The sequence below is a fragment of the Triturus cristatus genome, chromosome 8 (genome assembly GCF_964204655.1).
Source record: "Triturus cristatus chromosome 8, aTriCri1.1, whole genome shotgun sequence".
In the NCBI taxonomy this organism is placed as follows: domain Eukaryota; kingdom Metazoa; phylum Chordata; class Amphibia; order Caudata; family Salamandridae; genus Triturus; species Triturus cristatus.
In genome coordinates this window covers 552,850,843-552,871,355 of record NC_140591.1, presented here as the reverse complement: position 1 = coordinate 552,871,355, position 20,513 = coordinate 552,850,843, and positions in this window count along the sequence as shown.

Below are 20,513 nucleotides of genomic sequence, written 5' to 3'. Positions count from 1 at the left end.
CTTCTTCCTGGTCCATGACCTTGTTCGCATTCCTGCCCTGTCTCCTGATTGGTCCCTTTGATCCTATGCCTCTTCTTGTCTTTCTACAAGGCCTGTATGTGTGTTTATCTTCATGTTGCCTATGCTGATCCATCTTATTTCTTCTAAAAAACTATTTCTCCCTGGTTAAGATGTGCCTTCACCTGGGTCCTGATTATTTTCATTGTCACTAGAGGGCACACTTGATAAACCTGTGCTGATTACCTCTGATGATAGTCCTATACTTTCTGTCTTATTACTTACTAGGTGATCGAATTTCCTAGCAAAAGTAAACACCCTACCCACTAGGTAGTCATTCTCATCTCTTTTTAGCGTTCTTGTTTTGTGCAATTTTATATCATCCTGATGTCGTCTAAGTATCTCTTAGAGAATATCATAGTTTTTCTTTGTAGGTTCTTTTAGATTCATGTCCCTAATCTCTTTCTCAATTTCTTTCATTTCTTTCTGTAGTTTATCAACTTTTCTCTCCGCGTTAATGATCAATATTTCCATTACGTTCATGGAATTGTTGATCAGTTCTTTTTCCCATTTCATTAAGAAATCTTCTCCGAGATCGTCATAAGTGGGAAAGATTTGGTCACGCAGTCCCCTCGGGATCATATTGAGTTTCATGTACTGTTTAAGAGTAACTGCATCCCACCATTTTGATTGTTTGTTTATTTTCGGTCATTCCAATCCTAGTTGATATGGTTGGAGCAGAAATACCGGCACTCAAGTATTATTGATTGGAATACATTTCTTTGCATGTAACAAGAATGCCTCCCCCTCTCAAATACGAGTCACCGCACCAATAAAAGTTGTTCATCATTGGAATAGGCACTAAGCACAACAATCAGCACTTATACACAATCTCAATTGGTTCACACTACACTCTTAGGTAAAACTCTATGATCATCTGACCCAAGTGTCGGATAGAGGAAACGATTGAGATGCTCCTCCTGCATAGAATATGTCTTTGTTTTAGATATAAAGCCCTGACAATGTTTTCTCTGCTATTACTGCTGTGCGAGCCTGCAGCCTGTCTCCAATACATGTCTGGTGTAGGTGACAGCTATAATTTGTTCATTCACAGGGTTTGTCGATGAAGCCTTCTTGACTGAGCCGATCAGAACTAACGCACCGCCTGCATCTATGGGATCAATGACAAATTCTCGCCTCCTTTACTCCTCGCATCGAATCTTCGATCCTACAAGGTAGGTACCAGTGTGAGTTTTGTAGCCGGCCTTCCCTCCATCACGGTCAGCCTGAACTTTGGATTTTCCCTGGTCTAGCGCGACCAGATGTTCTTAATTGGCACTTTATGACTCTTAGCACAATAATTTGATTTAATTACTGGATGAATGTCATTTTGGTCTTGATGTATTAAAAAAAAGCATTATCTGTTTTTCTATCCCTCTGTGGAGTATTTTTGCAGTGTTTTCATTGTGTTACTGTGTGTGTGTGTGTGGTTCACAAATACTTCACACATTGCCTCTTTAGATACGCCTGACTGCTCTTTGCCAAGCACACACAGAGGGAATACTCTGATCATCAGAAACCCATTTCTAACAGGGTCTAATTGAATTTAAAGGGTAAAATGGCAGCTGCGACAATGACATGTGAGGAGTGCCCGCAGTTGAGATACGCGGCATGAAAAAATGGTGAGTGGTCAAAAAAACTCACTGAGCCCCTCGCTCACTGCTTCAATGCCGAGACTGCTTGTCAGAATATAGTGGGAGCTGGGGGATCCACTGAAAATCTCGAAATAGTGCCCGCGGGGACTAGAAAGCTATGGACCAGCGACCATCTTGTGGGCGCTCCCACACATCTTGTGTCCTAAGTTTTTTAACACATAATGTAATATTTTACTTAGGAAACACTAAATGCTAGGGCAGGGGTCTCCCTATCAAGATTTAAGTACCTGCAACTCTCCACCTGTTTCATCTGGTAGCTTGACTGCCACTGGAGTCAAGCTATTCTGGCTGATGAGGGGTGAAACACCAAAACCGGTCCTAGGATGCTTGTTTACGGTCGACAGAGGATCTGGCTTGCCAGTTCGGGCTCGACTGTTCCCATGAGGCCCAGGGTCAAGACTGATTTGCATGTGGTCAGGTCTAAACTGGGGGTCATGGTGAGCAAAAGAATGATGGATTTAACCGAGATCTCTTGACTGGGAGTGAATGTTTTTTTATGTGTTCTGCATTCCGTCCATCAATTGTGTGTAGTTTGTGTCATTTTAATCATGGCAGACCTACAGGCATTGTCAAGGACATCACAATACAACAAGGCAAGCCTATTAGCTCTATCCAGTGATTACTTAGCACAGCACCTCAAATAATACAGCTCTATACGCTTTGTTAAAAGTGTACCACCATAATTCATCAATAAGCATAATTCAATATATTTGTTTTTAATAGGCACCTATCAATGGCTATTCGAAATCTTGAGCATGTGCTTGAGTCTTTCTTAAATAGACTTTAGGCCACAAGATGCAGCCATAGGACCAACTACATGGGATGCCTCCACTCCAGCAGAAGAACATAAAGCTCCATCTCTGAATTGTTTGTAAATATTGGAAAGCTCTCCTTGGACCATGTATTCAATAACTCAGTTGACATAAAGCTATTTTTTATGTGCCTAGGTCTCATCTGTGATACCTGCAGCATCCAAAAACATTTAAAAATGTTTAGTGGTGCCCTTGCCCCTTCCACAGAGAAATAAATATATACACAAAACAGTCCTTGCAAGGCATTAGAGGGTGTTCCCCGTAGCAGTGAGCATGAAATAAACTGCTACACCACTCATTTCATATTCCTTCCTGTACTTACATACTTACCTATACCTACTACCCCTCCTGGTGTATGGTTAGGCTGTCCGGTTTTAGATTTACACCTATAGAAACTGATAAAACCCTACCGAAAGGAAAATAGCCCTCACCTGTGTAAACATATAAATACTGCAAAAACACCTGCTCAACCACAAACTAAATGCCATTCCAAGAAAGGAAAAGGAGAGTGAAAGAGTCATTTTTTTTCTTCCTGAAGGGGCCAATACAATGTAACTTTGTTGTACAAGCTAGCAGCAAGAAAGAATGGGCTCACATTATTCTGCTTGGGTTTTGTTGTTTAGGGATGTCACTAAAATATTGTTTCCTCTTCCTTTTTGCTTATTTCAGTTTTGTGGTCTTTGGTCAAAATATGCAGGGTTTAGAAGCATGTTTTAGGTCTTCTTTAATTATTTTATTAACTGTAGAGAATCACGAAATGTCAACATCATATTTGATATTTTGGCTGTGTTTGATTCTTTCATTGATAGGTAAAATGGCTGGTTTCATAAGATTCTTTCCCAATATGTGCCAACACATTTACCCACAGAGAGTGGCTAAAAACCCTTGATACGTCATCCCCCAGTTTCTAGTGAGTCAGTATTGATGGTAGGTAAATTGCCAACACCTCAGGCTTTAAACGTTCAAAGCAAGGTATAGAGAAAATGTGAAAAGAGTGCTATCACCAAGCATCTGGGATAGTGGTGAAAACATGACACCAGACATTTGGAAAACATGGAACGCAATGTCACTTGGAATGCTGCTGCAAAAAGGTTCTCTCCAAGTGCAACAAAGATTGGAGTGATATTGTTTGTATTTGCAGTGATTCAGCTACATTTATGAAAAAATTGTCAAAATCGATATCTGAGATGAAGTGCTCCCTGTAAGAGATCCTTGCCACTTGTTAGATGGCATGCTATAAGCATCTTTACAATCTTCAGAGTTAATGAAGAATGCTATTGACTTTTTAGTCCATTCTGGTGCACTGTTTTGTTAAGCGTGGGACCTAAAACGCAAATATTTCTCATGTTGTGCTTTCGGTGGCATCAAAGAAAGAGCCATCTCACTTGTTTCACTTAGCTGATGGTTCTCAGTCCAAGTGGCTGTGAATGCTATATTATCCATGGGGCAACCTTTTACAATATTTTTGCTGAGTGATTATGCCAAAGGCAATAAATGTGAGGATCTTTGGTCGCATATTGCTAGTGATGTGAAAAAAAGTGCACTGTTCTGCATTCTTAGATTTTTACAGGAAAACATAATTGCTGTCGTGAACATAATAAAAAAAATAGAGCCTGAAAAAAAGCTTGTCTGCCAAGTGTTCAGCAAAATTGGTGTAGATATGAAAAATCTCCTTGAGAGTAGGCTGGGCGCCACCTTTAGTGACTTTGAAACTACAACATATTCCATTTTAGAGTGCTTAGCACTTAGGGCCATATGTAGGTAGCCTCACATTTACCGATTCATAAATACCGAATTTTACCGATTCGGTATTTATGAATCAGTAAATGTGATGTAGGTAAAATTCGGTAATTATGAATCGGTATTTACCGATTCGGTAATGAGGCATACCTTCCCATTGATTCCTATGGGCCTGGAGGCCCATAGGAATCAATGGGAAGGTATGCCTCATTACCGAATCGGTAAATACCGATTCGGTAATGGGGGGAGCATATAAAAGGGTGGCAGGGTGTTACATTGACACCCTGTTGCACCCCTGAATCTTGCATGTGTGCACATGTGGCGCACATACATGCCCTAAGGGCATGTATGTCTGCCACATGGCACTCTTAAATCAGCAAAATATTGCTTTTTGCAAGGTATTCGTTATTTATCACCAACCTGTATTTGGTGGTAAATAACGAATTTCTAATACTAATTTTCACTCTTTAGAGTGCTCCCTACATCTGATTTCAGAATTTGGTATTTACCGAATCGGTATTTTACCGATTTCTTAATTTCCGATTGGAATCAGCCCCCTACATCGCAAATGCCTAAATACCGGTCGGTAACGGGATATTTACCGAATTTCGGCCGTTACCGACCGGTATTTGGCTTCCTACATGAGGCCCTTAGTAAGCAAAGCAATTTTCAAGAGCAATTCAGGAACTTTTATTTTACAATGTATGAGAAATGGCTTGCAATGATGCATGGAAATGTCCATCACCAACCATGGCATTTGAAGTCAATGAAACCTCACTGAGGTACTCTGTACAAGTTCTAGATCCCTTCCAAAAAGGAGAATTTTCTCTGTAGTTTCAAAAGTGCTGCTACATTTTTGACCGCTTCAATAACTCTGAGGGCAGCTCAACGCAAATGTTGCAGAACCTGCCCAGAGAATCGCAATCTTCAAGTGCACCAGTATTGGCATGGAAAGCTGTCAGTGGCCAGAGTTAGAAAATTGTGTACTCACTGTTTTGGTGTTGCCTGTCTCAAGTGCCAATGTTGAGAGGGCCTTTTCACAGATAAAGGTTTACATGGGAAGGAAAGAGTGAGCGCACATGAACAAAGACTCACTGAAGAAGTATTGTATGGTGCACTACAATAAGTTTGATTTGGAAAACCTTTTAGGGACCTCATATACATTGTATGTACACTGTCTATATACCATGCACTGTCAGTGCCGAAAGCAAGCAATAATAAAAGAAAAACTTTCCATAAACACCGGAAAACACTGTTTCTGTTATTTTTAATGCCACGAAAATGTGTAACCACTGATAACCACTGCTTTTTTAAGGTATTGAAAACACTGGGGGAAAAAAAACAGAATTTACCAAAAATAGAAACTGAATACAGGAAAGCCTAGGTATAGTCCATTAACCAGGACTCTCCAAACATCTCTGTCCTGGGATTTTCTTTCAATCTGACTCCAAAAAGTAACCCATCTCCTTGCAGTCAGCCTCAAGGTGTTGACACTAGTTGTTTCTAAGCCTTCATCATTTCCTTTTACCTTGAGTACTCCAGATGAGGTCTTATTTGGTGGTGTTTGATGTGGGCTTGCAGAGGATGTGCTCCATCCCCAGTGTCTTTTAATTTCTTCATGAGCAGGGAGTTGGAAAAGCTGCTGTCATAGGTTGTTGTTGCTGATGGTGTTTGGTCAGCGGATTTGGAAGATTTTCCTTAGACAGGTGTTGATGAAGGTCTGGACTTTTTTGGTGTTGGTCCATGTTGTCCTCCAATTTTCTGATCCATAAAGAGGGACTGATTTAACATTGGTGATAAAAAGCCTCATCTTGGTTTGCAGTGATTGGTCCTTGGAGCTCCAGATATTATTTAGTTGAATGAAGGTAGCTCTTAGTTTGCTGATTCTAGCCTTGACATCTGTTTAGGTAGTTGAAGGCCTTTACCTCTTCCAGTGCATCGCATGCAAAAGTGACTGCAGCTGTTCCAGTCATGTTATCCCTAGTGATCTTGGTTTTTCCTCTGGGGAGGTTGAGGCTAAGTTGTTCTGATGTGGCTGCCTTAGCGTTGGCCTTCTTTTGCATCTGCAGGTGGCTAAGCCCAAGGTGTCCACAGCATCCCATTTCTTTTCATTGCTGTGGATTTCTTCATGATCTAGTCTGTTGCCAGCAGGAAGAGAAAAAGTGAGAGCAACCAACACTAGCGGACCCGGGTCCTCACATCAAAAGCTTCTGTGAGTTGTCCTCCATGGACCATCTTGCAGATCATTCCCTCATAAGAGTTCCCTATCATGCTAACACGTTTATCTGGCACACCTTAGTGGTGGAGGAGTTTGCAGGGAGTCACCCTGGCCATGCTGTCAAACTGTTAAATGCCTTCTCATAGTTGATAAAGCTGACATAGAGGGGGAAGTTCCATTCCATCAACTGCTCAATGTTGATGCGCCGTGTTGCAATCTGGTTTGCGCGTGATCTATCTTTGCGGAAGCCAGCTTCCTGAACTTGTAACTGAGATTCGACTTTTTCCTGTCTTCTGTTCGGGATAACTCTATTGAACCCTTTGCCTGGGGTCGATAGAAGTCTTAGCCCTCTGTAGTTTGCACAGTTACTCAGGTCACCTTCTTTGGGGATCTTGATCAGATATCGCTCCTTCTAGTCTGTTCAGGCATGGTGCAGGTAAGATCGGTGAAGTGGTGGGGTGGGGTGAGGAGGGGGTGGAGTAAGTCGACAGAGAACGGAAAAAGGAAATAAAAAAACAATAAATAAAACCACTTACCTTGCGCTCGCTGCATCACCGTAAATGCTGAAAAGAGTAGGCGAAACTTTTCCATTATTCAGGCTGTCTCCAATGCATTTATGAAATTGAGTTAAACCATGATCGATTTGCAAAACCGTCCCATGCCTACCCCCATGTACCATTGCGGAGACAGTGCGACTAATAGATCGTTGCAAATATTGGTGGAAATACTTTAAAATATATCAATGAATCATTAATATGCATTTTATAGAGATATTGCGATATTGATAGATGTTTTTATAGAATTATTTACATAGTGATTTATCTACTGTGAATTAATCATATAGATATAACTTTTTAATGGGGGTGGTGGCTATTGAATTCCCGTTTTTGCTTTCTGAGTTCACGACGTAACCGCAGGGATCACAATTGCCTGCGTCATCGTGATCTCCCACCTCACTGCGAAAACAGGAAATAGGTTTTCGAGATGGTTGTTCTAGAAATACACTAGAAAAACATGAGTTTGAAGTGTACAGTTATAAACCGGTAGTGAGTAAAATACTGTAATATGTGTGAATATATGTGTTCTCACTTGAAAAAGGCACGATCTTCGTGGTTAACGACATCATCATGACATCCCGAATGACGGCAGAAATGCAAAATAGGTCTGAAAGATGTTTTTTAAATAAATTTAGTATAAAAATATGAGTTTAAACATGCTGTGAAAGAAGTATGTGTATAATAATATGTGTAGTTCAGTGTTCAGAATGGATTTTTTTACATATTACTTTTAAATGTGTTGGTTGCCATTGAATGTGTGCTTTTGTTTCCATTTTCACGATGTGTCTGGGGGGGATTGCAACTTCATCGCAAAGAATGTGAAAAACTAAAGGAAAAAAAACCTTTAGAAAAAGCTTCACAATATTTCGGGTATTAGTGTGGCTGTGACAAGAGCTGTTGTGTTGGTTGTTTATATATGGCTGCTATACATAAAACCAGATGCACAGTTTCATGTTACTTAGAAATGCCCTGTTGCCTTCATCTGTAAAGTGCACTCCATCATTTCAATAAATTCCATGCATGTCAAAATGCAGATTGTTGTTAGAGATACAGCCTATTGATGGTCTCAGTTGTATTAACATGCTTCCTGGCTTTGTCAGTCTGTGGACAGAATTGATTTGACCACTTCCATTTTTGTCTTTGGTATATATCAGAGTACACCAAGACAGTGTGAAGGAAAATCAACATCAGTCTGGCAAAGGTTTGTTTTCATTAGGATTTCCAGCCCTACCCCAGTCAATGTGCCTAGGTCATTGCCACCACAGTGCACAGTCATGAGGTGACATGAGGAGCTTGGGAATCCACAATGGATTTAACCAAAACCAACAACTGATGAAACTTTAAACCTCTCTGGCCAAACCAAGTAATCTGCACATTTGGCAACCCCAAGTCCCTGTCCCTTTCTTTTTTGCAGCCCAATAGATATAGCTGAGACCCACAATCCATACTCTAAGCATTTTGAAGTGAAAGAACAATAGTAGAGTGGAGATGGCTGGAGCTGAATGAGATAATTTTCCAAAGGAAAAGCAGTTAAAATGGAGGTTTTAAAAAAAAGGTTAAAAGATATATTTCATTGGATGCTTTCAGGATGAAAGTGAATACAATTAGGTAGTGTGTTGGATGCCTTACCAAGAAGTCTTATTCTTGGCTGTTGTTTAAGAAAAGAAATGAAATACAGACATGGATATGCTTTTGAGTCTGTGGAGTAAAGCACACTTGCTGTATTCTATTTGGAAGCAACTTGTTCCTTCTAGAATGTGCTGTGAACTTGTGACCTACTGGTTACAAAGGGTTGCTAGGTAACCTGAGCTAAGACTCTATTGTGGGGGAAGGGTGTTAAAAAGACAGAACAGTTTTAAAACATTTGAGGAGTGATGACACATTGTAAGTAATGGCAAGTTATAATTTACAACTCATGTCTTTGTAATAAAGTGTTGTGCAGTAATCACATTTAAAAAAACTGAAGCTAAATATCGGTTTGTACTCCCATTTGTTTCGCGAAAATGTGCTAACAGGAACCTCGTTTTGAAAGAGAGGGACAGGGTTAACAAATGCTAACCATTCATCTGTGGAGGTGCAGTGGTCTTAAATGAAAGACATGATTTCATTGGCTGACTTTCTTATGATAGATTGGAAAGTTGAAGAGGTTGCCATTTTAGAATTGCTTTGTATGAGAGTGGTGTAATATTCTTGTGCCTAGTTTTTACAAATCTTAACTGTGTCAAAACTATCCAGAAAGAGCTCAAATAACAATATAATCTACAAACTCAATTCACTGGTATGTATATAACTTTGTAATTATTTTTAAAATGTACATTAGAAATGTAGATTTATATGGGAGTTTGATTAAAATGAGTATCACAGTGATGTGAAAAAATATATGAGCTGAATGTATCTATTAGAGGGTATGTGTTTAAGAGTTTAGTGGTGAATGTTTTGGGAAGTAACAGAAAAATGAATTAGTGCCTCTTTATTACGTTGTTTATTTTATTGAAAATATAACAGTATAGTCTTGTAGAAAGTTGCAATGAGGAACTAAGAATGTTTTATATGTCTAAACATCATGTGCAGAATAGATACATCTGTTATTTGCATTCTGTGAGTTGTAGTACTTTTAGTAACAATAATAAAGAGAAATAGTGTAGTAAGAAATAAAAGATGAGAGCATGTTGTCTGCCTGTATATGAATCAGAAAGAAGTATTACTCGTTAAGTGTGTATTGGGAAGTGTTTTTCAAAGTGTTTTTTAACTTATGTGATCTCTTTAAATGCAATTAGATGGTGAGATATGGTTTTTGTGATTTCACATAGCTATATATAAGGTGGGACTTTTGAGTTTACTTAAAGATGCAGAGAGGTATGTATTTTAGGAAAGATGGCGTGATGGTGTACATCTATTAGGAAATCTCATTTATGTTTACATGGTGATCTATGTTCAGTAAGGCTGATGAAAGTTTCATGTATATGGTGAGGGTAGTGTTTTTCCTTAAACATGATTTGTTTAAAATTGAGAAGGAATAGTAGTGCAGAATGCCTAGAGAGTTCTTGTGATAGCTTCATTTTGAGTGTAACTTTTGTTTTAGATATGCTGAATATATGTTTTGGAAGCAGATTAAGTATTTGAGAAAGGATGTAGGTATGCCATTCGCAAAAGGTTTACTGGCGCATGCATCAAAAATGCCTTTTGCGATTCTTTATTAGTGAAAAATAAGGATTCTCTAATAAGGAATCGCAAAAGCCCATGCATGTAGAAATCATTTAAAAAATAGAGATTTCTAAACATTCCTTAATTGCGACTCGCAAATTGCGAGTCGCAATTAAGAAATACTTCCCAATTCATTCCTATGGGCCTAGAGGCCCATAGGAATGAATGAGAAGACATTCTCAATTTGCGATTCTCAATTAGAGAATCGCAAATTGAGAATGCAATTTCAAGGGTGCCAGGGTGTTAAAAGGACACCCTGTTGCACTCCTGAAATCTGCATATGAGTTCATCTTCCACACACACATGCCCCAAGGGGTTGTGTGTGTGTAAAATGGAACTTTGAAAAAAGCACTTTAGTGCATTTTTCAAGGTTTTTGCAAATTACCATGAAGTTCAACTTCATGGTAATTTGCGCCCCATATTAGCAAAATCGCTAATTTTTTTACCTTAATGCATTGCATTTAAGAAATCTCAATTTGCGATTCCTTAAATGCAATCTCAATTTGAGAACTCACAAATATTTGTGAATTCTCAAATTGCGAGTGCCATGACCCTTAATGCATCGCAAAAGGTCTTTTTGCGGGCAAAAACGGCCGATTTTTGCGAATCGCACCGTTAGCGCTCACAAAAAACTTTCATGCATGTGCCCCTTAGTGCTTTGAAAAATGTCAAAATGTTGTTTTCCATTTTTAGAAATGTACTGATGCATGTGCACACTCAGTAACAAAGCAATGCATGTTTCTAGAGAAAACTACCCACCTGACAGAGCGTGTAATGTGATCAAGGCCCTTGACGGGCTGAAACACGTCATGGCTGTAGAGGGCGGAGAGCAATAAAGAAATACTTCTCTGCACTATTTTGTGGTCCGTGCTCCTTTTTTGTGGAAAATCCATGGTGTTTGATGGAAGTATTGATGATTACTAAAGCCCATTCAGACTCTGACGGCTTCACGCGGACCCCCTCGCAGCATTGTGTGCCTCCATCAAAGGAGCTATCGCTTGGAAAACAAGCTACTCATAGAATCCGGGAGGATTACCAGTGGCGTTACCCCCCGACAAGCAGAAAAGAGACAGCAGAAACACCCCGTAGCCACGAAGCGGCTGTCAGGTAGGCGACTACGGGTCGGAATACGCGCAAGGGGTTTGGCTGGCAGTGAGCTGAGGGTATGGGGTTAAGCTGCTCTATATTTATCATATTTCGGGTAGCGAGATTGTGCACAGATACTATCTTGAGGCTAGCATTTGCAAAGTGCTCCATTGACAGTATCCAGTATTGTATCACAAATTATAAGGATTGCTCCAAAGACCATGACAGCCGACGCACTCCGAGAATGTGAAGCGGCCGCAGCCGATATGTTCGACGACAGCAAAAAGCCAGCATTGGACTCAATATCCCACAATGCAACAGCAGGGCCTCAGAACATAAGTCTAAAAGATAAAATCAGACAACTAGAAAAGCTCATGAGGGCAGAAGAGAAAAAATGGTGGGAGGCAAAATCCCTCCAAGGATATGTGGATGTTGGCAGGGTGCCAAGAGGTCTAAGAATACTTTTAGCCCCTTGTTATGAAGACCCTAACAGGAAGATGATGAAAGAATGGGCAGAAACTAATTTGGACTCATCACGTAGGCTACTGCTTATCCTAGTGAAAGATCTACTTGAACAAAATGAGGAACTCAATGAAGAAATCAACCACATGGGGCAGAACGAGGAAATCATCAAATTAAAAGAGGAAGTGACAAAGAGACTCAAAAGAGAGGAAGTTATAAAAAGGGAGAGGAAAGTGGTCAAATTTCACAGGGATCGCAATGACTATGAGAGTGGATATATATTCACTTTTGCAAGAAAATACGATTCTTTGATGGTCTCCAAATACGGAGGAGGGCAAGCTGGCAATGAGCCCCCGCAGCCAGGACGAATACAGTGGAGGCATCTTCAAACTCAGAGCTCAGCTCAGCCCCCAAGAGCGAAACTGAAGCTGAGATCCGCAGACAAGTACTCCAACAGATTCCACCTACAATTTCACTGGCCGATCAAGTAGCAACAGAGCAGATACAGCAGCAAGCCAAGTTACACTAAATGTCTCACTCCATCAGATATGATGTTACTCACAGACATGCAAGAGCTAATGGAGGAAAATAGGATGTCTAGCTCAAATTAAGCAAATGATGAAAGGATGACCAATTTAGAACCATATACACATTTGAAAACTCCTTTCAAGCCTCGCTCCACTTTCAACCCGATAATGATTAAAGACTTGATTGATACTTTTCATGATAATGTTGTGAGTGGACTAAAGGAATTAAATTACAAAGTACAAAGCTCCACTAAACAAAAGATCAACAAACAGGAGATTCAATTTTATTGTATTGATGTCCAAACTAAAAAGAAACCCAGAGATTGTTGTCTGAAATGCCGACAAAGGCGGCAATGTAGTACTATGGAAAAAGACTGACTACATCATTGAGGCAATGAAGCAACTCAAAGACACAGATTGTTATCGTCGCAGCAATCATCTAGCATTGCGAAAGGTAACCAATGTCTTCAACATGAAACTAATTGGCTGGAAGAATGCATGATTGCTAACTTTGGACGAATTCAAGTCTATGAAAAATGACAAACCAGTAGTTCCACCTTGTACTTTATTCCCAAAATTCACAAAAATGCCCAAGTACCACCTGCAGACCTATTATCTCAGCCCATAAAAGTCTACTTGAAAACACCTCAAGATATATAGACTATTATTTGCAGGAATATGTTCAAAACCTGGCATCTTACATCAAAGACACAAATGACTTTTTAGTGAAATTGATGGACTTTTCCTGGGGGTCTGAATACTTGCTAATCACATTGTACGTGACATCCCGCTATACTTCCATAAATCATAGAGATGAATTAAGGGCCCTTGAATATTATCTCACCAAAAGGGGACCGGATCATGCACAGCACAGTCTAATGCTTTTAAATATGGTCGAATTTTGCCTGCACAATAACCGTTTTATGTTTCAAAATATTATGTACCAACAGTAATGAGCAGTAGCCATGGGGCCAACTTCTCCCCTAGTTATGCCTGTCTACATATGGGGTGGTAGGAGGAGCTGGTCTTGCAAAAAGAACATACACCTTTTGTAACTAGTAACATCAAGGCTTGGTGGAGGTATATAGATGACCTCTTTTTAATTTGGGACGGGACATGTACTGAGGCTGAAAGTTTCATTGAGGGACTCAACAGCAACCAATTGAACCTACATTTTACAGCCTCTATCAGCAAAGAAAGTGTCAACTTTTTAGATGTGGAGGTCTTTGTTAAGGATGGCAAATTAGAGACAAAATTATATAGAAATCCTACAACTGGCAATGCAGTACAGCACGCAGGTAGTGCACACCCAAGCATCTCATCGGCAGCATCCCCTACGGGGAGATGCTTAGACTGAGACGGATTTGCAGCTGCGAGAGAGATCTTATCACAGCACAAGAAATCAGCAAGTTGAGATTTCGGGAAAGTGGGTATACGACACACTGCATTGATGCAGCCATTCAAAAGCGTAGGTCCAAATCCAGGGAAACCCTTCTCAGAAAAGACAATGATGGAAACCAAGAACAAACAAAAGATATAAGCAAACAAAAAGAAGGGGACACCTTTAGATTCATCTTGAAATTCAACACATTTGAAAAACGGGTCAGAAGGATCATAACTTAGAACTGGCCCCTAGTTCTAAGTGACACCATGATTGGTCATCTGCTCCCAAGAAAACCAACAATCACCAATAGTAGGGCAATTTCTATGAGAGATATCCTGGTCCACAAACACCCCAGTGGTCCTAGCAAGAGCTCTTGGCTGATCCAAAGAAGGGGTTTCTTTAAGTGCAAAGCATGTAAGGGGTGCCAACATGGCAGCAATAGAACTACATACAAAACTCCCTTCAGGAACAAGGAATGCCCCATCAGAAAATCTCTCAGTTGTAAATCTGACTATGTCGTCTATGTGGCGGAGTGCCCTTGTGGGTTCCGTTACATTGGTAGTACTACACTGCAGGGACAAAAAAGGGTACTTTAGCACTTAAGAGCGATAAAAAACCAAGACCAGGCTTATCCAGTAGCTAGACACTTTGGTGAGGCACATGAGGCAGTCCCGAAAGGCCTGAGCTACTTTTTAATGGACTCCATCCCACCAAGTAATAGAGAGGGAGACAGAGAAAGAGCGCTCAGACTGTTAGAGTCTAGTTACATTATCAACCTCAATACTAAACAACCAAGGGGTCCGAATGCTACTGAAGAACGTTATACTTGTCTGTAATGTTCTAAGATAAAAAGATTGTCAAAGTTAAAGTTCTAGCCAGGCCTTCTGAAAATTATCACCTTCAAACTAAATATTATGTTTGACATTAGTCAATTTATTTCATTTGCCACTGCCACACAGTTTTTACACATAGGGTTAGTTAGTAGTTTTTACACTTGGTTTCAGAATTTTTAGCACTAAAATAGGATTTGGCAATAGCACAAGCACTTTAAGTCATTAGGTTTACATTAAATTGTTTATATTAACTGTACTGTAATTGCGAAATTTGCACACATCTGATATGTTATACATGACTGTAATTTTGTGTTTTATCATCAAGGTATTCATACCGGGATGTATATCAGTAACAGGTTTACTGCTTTCAATAATACGCCAGTTTTTAACTATCAGTGTTTAGAGGTTTTAGCAATTTTCAGTACTGATTTAATAACAAGTGGTTGTGATAATTTTATCATCAAACCTATGAGAATTTTAAGTAAAGCGACCTGTTATGATATTTTACTTGGATGCATTGTATTTAAACAGGCAATTTCAGAGTTGTATTACTAAGGTCTTGTAACAACTACAAAATCTAACACTTATTCCTATAAATGTAAGCCTAATGCACTTGTCACTTTAAGAAAACACTGGTTGAGCAATGGAAAAAACGGTATAAAAAAACTACCCGCCTGAGAGAGCATGTCATGTCATCAAGGCCCTTGACGAGTTGAAGCGCGTCATGGCTGTAGAGGTCGGAGAGCAATGAAGAAATACTTCTCTGCACTATTTTGTGGTCCGTGCTCCATTTTTGTGGAAAATCCATGGTGTTTGACGGAGTTGTTTCTGGTTTGTAGAGAGCCATGTATGCAAATATATATCAAGTGTGGTATCTGAATTTCACTCACATATAGCTCAGAAGAAAATCATATATACAGTAAAACAGGTAGTTTGATAATGACAGAAGGAGCTAACCAATAAGTCAGAGATATAGTGACCACTGTTATGTATCTAACAGCAATGATGGTACTTTCACAGTAAGTCAGGCATTATTCAGGTACTCATTCAATCACCCAGACACCAATCAGTGATTCACTATCCATGGAGTTATTCAATTACCAAGACACTAAACATGTACTCTTGCAATCAGACAGACAGAAATTATGTAGTTAATGAACTATGTAGGCACTACCCATGCATTCATCTAATCACCTAGGAACTAACTATTGACTCGAGCAATTAACAAGGCTGAAACTATGCAATCATTATACCATTTGAGCAGAACCTATGCAGCAATCTAAACACCCACTTACAACCCAAGCAGTCATTGAAATACTGAAGCACCCATGTGCACTGATAAAACACTCAGGCTCTACTCATGCACTCATCTAATTACGTGGAGTGTACCATTTTAATAACCCTATCACACATCCCATACCTATATAGTTATTTAATTACTGTGGCAATAGTCTTGCACTAATGCAATCACCCCAGCAGTACCTTAACTTTCATACAGTCTCTCAAACTTTAACAATGGAATCATGCAGTCACTCAAACACTAGGCATGCAGTCATCTATTTAGCCAAGCACTACTGATGCACTTATTCAATTCTCAAGGCACTACCCATGTAGTCAACTAAGCATCCTGGCACTAACTGTTCACTCAACCAAAAAGAAATGGGCAGCATTCAATTGCTGAAACACTGTTTATCCACTCATCCAATAGACTAGGTGCTATGCATGGGATTCAACAATCATGTAGGCACTATTGCACTGCATAAATCACCTATATACTATGCATGCACTCTTGTAATCATCCAGGCACTAGAATGACACTCATTTAATCATTCTACCAGTATCTATGCATGTATTGAATTATTGAAGCATTAGTCACGTACTTGTCTAATCATTCAGGCTCTACTCATGCACTCATCCAAACACCCAGATTCTAGTGGTATATTCATGCAAGCACCCAGGCAGTATTAATGCAAACATGGAATGACCCATGGAGTTATGACATAGTCAGGGAATCATCTAGGCACTGCTTTTATCCTCAGGGAATCTCATAGGCACTACCTATACACTCATTCAATCATCCTGGGAGTATTGATGTATTCAACCACAAGCCCATGGAGTCACAAGCTCTAATGAGGAATATGTAGTCTTTAGTCAATATGGGTGATAGGTTTACCACAATGGTACTTGCTACGTAATTAGATGAGTGCATGAGTAGAACCTGAGTGTCTTATCAGTGCGCCTGTGTGCCTCAGTATTTCAATGACTGCATGGGTTATAAGTGGGTATTTAGATGCCTGCATAGGTTGTGTGCAAATGGTATAATGATTTCATAGTTACAGCATTCCAATTTTAGTGATACATTTTAAAAAGTGTAGAAGACGGAGCGATGCAGTGAAACAGAAAGAACAAAATGAGAGAGTAGTTGATAAGGCCTTTTTGAAGAGGAAGCTTTTCATTTTGATTCTAAATAAAATGAAGATTCTTGACAAAATAGTGTTGTTCATGAGGAGACAAAACCGAAGAAAAGATTAGTGAATAGAAGTAACTTTTTTACAGTTTTTAGTGGAGAATGGATAAATACTTCCTGGACAGAGCCCTTCTTTAATGATGAAAGCTATCTCCAGGATAATGGATTAGTTCCTGCTATTGATTAAAGAGGACGATTTTATGAAATGAAGAATTTTAGTCTTATAGCAAAAGAGGTGATGGTACCTAGAAATGCAATCCATTAATATATTAAGAACACTCCTACGTATCTTTCCGAGGCAAAGTTTAAAACTCAAAATAAGTTATACCACTCAACAATGCGAACTTTAGGTAGAAGTCTGTATTATGTGAATACTCCTGCTTTATGTTTAGGAGAAATTAATAGAGCACTTTTGCATGGTAGTGTGGCAGATGTATGAAAGGTTTTTGGAGACGTGCAGTTTTGCTTCTTTGGTCCTGAGCCAGATTCTAGATAAATGAAGAGTTGTTAAGAGGAGGATTTGCAGAACAAGACACATATATTACAGTTGATAGTTTTAAAGAAGAGATTACAAATTTAACACAGTGTTGTCTAAAAAACAGGGTATATTTCTATATGTTGTCAATGCATTTACTAGAAGATTTAAAATCAGACTATTGACTTATATTTAAAAAGTGAAAATCTAAATCATGATAACTACAAAAGTTACCTGTGTATTTATTTGTAGAGGGACGGTTTGACTTGTCTATACGGCAATTAATATGTAAGTAGTGTGACAATAAATTAGAAGATAATAAAATGAACAACACATACATATTAGATACCCATTTTGTAAGATAATAAAATGCCTGCTAATTAAGAAAAATTATGAAGGGCCAAAAATGTAAAAAACATCAATATTTATTATTCTTTGCAGCATTGCAAAGGGCTGTTTTGGACTTCTCTCCAGCACTCACTACAACTCCACAATCTATGCAGTATGTTGCCATCAGGGAAAACTGTGGATCCAAATCTTGAAGTTGAGACTGGACTTTTGAATGGACTCTCTGCTTTAGTGTTGTAGTTAGACCTGGGCGGTAAATTCCATTCCGCTCGCGGAATTTGGCTAATTTCGCGTTCCGCGGAGAACGCAGGCATTGCCCAAAATTCTGCGTTCCGCGGCTTTGCGGAATTTCTTGCTTGTTCTCGTTCTTAAAATCCGTGTTTGCAAGATATTTCCCCCCGAGCACGCAAACAGCGTTCGCGAACAGGAAAAAAGCATCGCGAACAAGCAATTCCGCTTGTTCGCAGAAATTCTGAGTGCTTGCTGAGATTTTTTACCGTTTCGCGGAGCTTAGTGTAGCGTGACTATGCAAATTCCGCCCACCCTAGTTGTAGTGCTCTATTGAAGATGAGGGTCCTTCAGCTTTGCGTTGCCTTCTTGCTGCTCACTATGAACTTGTGTTATGAAATGTGCAAAAAAAAATAAAACGGGGAAAATAATTACCATGTATGATTTTTGGCAGCATTTCAAATAGCTCACCTGCTGGTATACACTGCTCACCTGCTGGTATAACAACAGTTCAGTCCATGCAATACGTTCCCATTCTTGAAAACTTTTGATCTATATCTGTTGTAGTAGTCCGTACCTCTGAAGGGACTTTCTGGCCGTAATTTGTTGCTGCTGTCACTGTTGTAGACGGTCCTCCAGCTTCCTTCTGCTTGCTAGGCAGTCAGAGACATTTTCTATGATAAGCTCTAAGATGATATAACATGACTATCATCCAAAAAAAGTCTCCAGACAAAATCTAGCACCTGCTCACAATCAACTTCTGGAAAAGAAGATTCAAGAAGGAGGAATGGATGAATACTTCCTATTCATTTTACTGAAAATTATATTATCCAATGATATTCCTTACTTTCCCGGTCATGTGAGGTTTCCAGATTGTGCATTGCATTAGTTTTGCAGCAGTTTTTAATTCCCCATGAGTTTGGGTAACAATGGGTAGTTCAATGGATGTTTGGTAGTAATGTTCTACTTGTAAGTTCAGGTATTGAGTTATTTTTTTGAAACTGTTCTTTTTTATAATAGTGTTGTTAAAATAAAGTTAAGCCAATATGTTACTAAACAGCTAGACTCAAACTTTTTGTAAAATATGTCTATATATCTGTTTTTCACTTTGTCATTTGTACTCATGACTACTGATGTCATTGCGACCTCCGTTGTTGCTGTGAAAAATGTAAATGCATTTTTGTTTACTTATTTTGATAAATCAATATAAAGAGGAAAGTTAAATTAGTATCTTACTAAATTGCTACTCTGAAAACTATGTAAAATATATCCATATATATGTTTTACACTTTGTTAAGAATACCTTGTATTCGCAGTTTGTCCTTGGCAAAGGCACACATAGAATCATACAGGCACTACCTGTGCAATCATCAAGGATGTCCTTTCTCCATCACCCTGCAAATGCGCCTGGTGGCATAGTACTAGTTGGTGGATGAAGTCTCCTTGGCTATTGAGGGTATTTGAGGGCTGTTAGACTTGGCTTTTTCAGTGGGTTTCCCCCCCGAAGTTTTTCTTTTTGGCCTCCTGTTTTTGACCCTGCTTCTATTGGTTTTATGGATTGGTGATTCCATGATTGGCATATTTGATTTACCGGTAAGTCCCTAGTATAGTGCACTGTTTGTGCCTATGACCGGTAAATCATATGCTGCTACCCACATGAACAGCCAGCAAATATAACTTAGACCTGCCACTGCAGTGTCTGTGCGCAGTTTGGTGCTACCAGGTCGGGCCCTAACCTTCCCTTTTCTTACATGTCAGACACCCTTAAGGTAGGTCCCCATGGTCAGGGTGCAATGTATGTGAAAGGTAGGACATGCACTGAGGTGTGTGACATGTCCTGATAGTGAAATACAGTGTATTTTGTTTTTCCCTATCGAAAGCCTATCTGTCCCATAGGATAGAATGGGAGTGTATTTATAACATTTTATAAATATAACTTCCCATTTGGACAAAAGTTTAGTATGTCTGAACTCGGAATATAAAAGTGCATCTTTTAGTAAAGATGATTTTTATATTGAGTGTTTGAAAATGTCACTTTTAGAAAGTGGATATTTTCTTGCTTAGCCATCCTGTGTGCCTCTGCTGGTTTGTGGATTGACTCTCTGACTTTGGAGTGTTGGGCTGGGGATGTGCAATATCTCAGACAGCCACTGGGAGGTTGATGTGTCTCTTTCCTTTCCTGAATGAGTCAGGGCCGTGCTGAATAGACCCGGGCTGCATTTATAGTAGGGGGAGAAGATTTCATTGTACCTGAATGGGCCTGGTCTGCCTTACATAATGCTGTCTCCACCGGTAAGCTGAACCAGAGAGGACAGAATTGGTTTGGACTGAGCTCAGAGCCTTTCTGCCACAAGAGAACAAAGAGAAAGGCAGGATAAATATGGGAGCCCAGACCCCAGAACTTTAGATTACTGCTGTACTAAGGAACCTGCCAGGAAGAAAGGGACTGCCACTTTGCTG